The 2,743-nt window shown below is 39.8% G+C and overlaps 1 pseudogene; it reads right to left on the bottom strand.

Annotated features, from left to right (window-relative positions):
- Window positions 1–226: 226 nt before the first annotated feature.
- On the bottom strand, window positions 227–748 carry LOC115852033 (E3 ubiquitin-protein ligase RBX1 pseudogene; annotated as a pseudogene).
- Window positions 749–2,743: the final 1,995 nt, after the last annotated feature.

Here is a 2,743-nt window from a genome sequence, read left to right as displayed (position 1 = left end):
TTAGGGGTGAACCCCCTGCCTGGTTCTAACCAGAGCAGCTTTGATCTTTCTCATCTATTGAAGTTCCATGTAATGCTTTCCTGTTGGGGAGAGGGAGATTTTCACTGCTTAAAAATGTTGTTGAAAAGAGTTTGTAGAGAGGATTGTGCTAAAAAAAAAAAAAAAAAAAAAACCCAAAACCTGTGTAGTTAAAGTAAATCATCATACAATGCATTTTTTTTTCTAGAATCCAACTGGATTTTATTTGACACAGAATACAATATGGGTGCAGGAATAGCAAGCTGAAAAGACAAAGCAGAAAAAACACGGTTCTATCTAATTTATAATTAAGTAACAGGAGGGCAAGTCATTAAATGGCTAATGAAACAGTTGAGCTTGATGGAAGAATTCTTTTTCTAGTGCCCATACTTTTGGAATTCCCACTCTCTGTTGTCCAACGGACACACCTGCTGTGATTTGACCCAGTGGGAGATGCAGTGGAAGTGAAAAGCATGGTTACAGACTCCCCACGCGACGGCGCACTCTTCAGAAGTAGCAGACGCCTGGTTGGCTTGACACTCTATGCAAAGATCCATAATGTGGTTCCGGCAGATGGCACAGTTACCAATCACAATATCCCAGGCCCAGAGGGCTACCGCATTCCGCTTTTTCACTTCAAAGCTCTTCTTGCCCGCGCCACTGTTCGTGCAGCTCGGGGTATCCACATCCATCGCTGCCGCCATTTTGGAAACACACGCTCCGTCGCCCGGCTACTTACAATGCATTTTCATAAAGGGAGTTAATACTTCTTAAGGCCCACGGAGATGAGCCAAAGTTAGTAAGGTGTATAACCAAGGGGCACAAAGCTGAGAGGACCTGAATGATGAAGGCAGCGAAGGTGTTTGGGAAAGCAGCTCACAGGTGGGGAAACCTGCCGCTGTCATGCGTGGAAAGTCCACAGGGAGGTCTGAACGCTGGCAATGATGATCTTGATTGACTGTTATCTCTAAAGACATGACTGTGTGATTTCACTTGAAATCAGTCAAAATGTGATATAGAACCTAAAGCACTCCTTAAGTCCACCATTAGGTTTATGCCAGAATCTGATTTATTTGACCTGTAGATTACAATTCAAGGATTGCTGCTTTGGAGGAGGGTCTTTGTGTTAATGACAGAAAATATCAATTTGTATGCTTTATTCTCAGATTTAAAGGGAGTAATCTGGGATTGAAAAAGACACCTTAAGAATGGATTTCTAGCTACTAAAGAGACTATCCTAGGGCAAACTGTTAGGCCACACATTTTTTTTTAAAGTCAAAACCAAAGGAACATCTTTGTTTATTGGATGATAAAGTGGTACATTCCCCTTTTATCTGTTCTTACAAGGAAGGCTATTAAATTGTTTTACAAATAGACTTGCCCAGCAGGTTCCTATATGGGAACACACACTAAGAAATATTTAAATCATCACATGGAGAGAAAGAGGCAGCATGAAGTGACTGCCAAGGAAGACTGATGTGTTGGGTCTAGTGGAGTGAAGACAGGAACCCGTCCTGCCCCACAGGGTAGCTTCCAGCTCTGGCCTGATGCCTTAGACCAAAAACAGGGTCCCAGGGACATATGGTGTCATCATCAAGGGGTCACTCTGCTAAGGGAAGATGTAGACTCAAACCTTTAGTTGAAACCTTAAAAGGAGATGTGAACTTACTTTGTACCTCCACATACAAAGAAGATGTTGAGATAAAGTGTTATAAAATGAGATGAAGTGGTGTAATAAAAGTCAAGAATGATTAAGATTAGGAAAAAAACCTCAATAATTATAAAAATAAAACAACCAGATTAAAAATATAGAGATTGTATGAATAGCCATAAAAATAATTAGTTTAAGGAATATTTCAGATAGTATTTCATTATATATCCTTCTAGATTCTCCATAAAAATGGTATAACACCACACATAGTTGTTTGCAAGTTGTTTAACTTAAAATTTTACCAGATGTATATTTTAACATCAACAAATATAGATCTACATCATCTCTTTTAAAGGCTGTATAGGATTCCATTGTATGCGGTAGTGACAGATTTCCCATCCTGATTGTAAGGATCTAACTTGGGGGCTGGGACTATGATGGTGAACAGGAGTCTGTCTTTAAGTGGGAATTTTCCTCTACAGATGCTTTTCCTCTTGCTGTAAAAAAACAGTAACCAAGACCATACACATATTCAGAGTTAAGATCATGAGAATTCTCATGAATTAAAAGATAGTTTTGTGAAGGTCAGCAGGACCCAGGCAGAAGAATATTCTAATTTATTAGACTTGTCTCCCTATGTTAGATAAAACAGTTGAGCCAATGTTAGTTTGACCTATTCCTCTCTTCCTGAGTCTTAAAGTGAAATATATACCAAAGGGAGTTAATGCCCCCACTCCTTCTGATGTAATAGCTTTGAACTGGGATAAAAAGCTATCAATTCTGGTGGACAGAAATCTGGGGAGTCACTATAAATGCTGCAAGCTCTGGATACACTGGGGCTGTTGCAGTCAGTATTATCTGTATCCTACTTGGATGAAACCCTGCTCAAACTTTTCCTTCTAGATCATTCTAAGTTGAAAATCTTGTGAACTTTCGTAGATGACCTATGACCCAGGAGGAGAAAAACACATTAATTCTGAAGGGGAATATATCTGAATCCATGAAAGTCTTTCACTAAAACAAAAGTGAGAGGGTTGGGAGGGGTGGGGAATGTCACTGGCAATAGCTGTGGCT

This window comes from Globicephala melas, chromosome 2 (assembly GCF_963455315.2).
Source record: "Globicephala melas chromosome 2, mGloMel1.2, whole genome shotgun sequence".
NCBI lineage: Eukaryota > Metazoa > Chordata > Mammalia > Artiodactyla > Delphinidae > Globicephala > Globicephala melas.
This window is presented reverse-complemented; position numbering and strand designations above follow the sequence as displayed.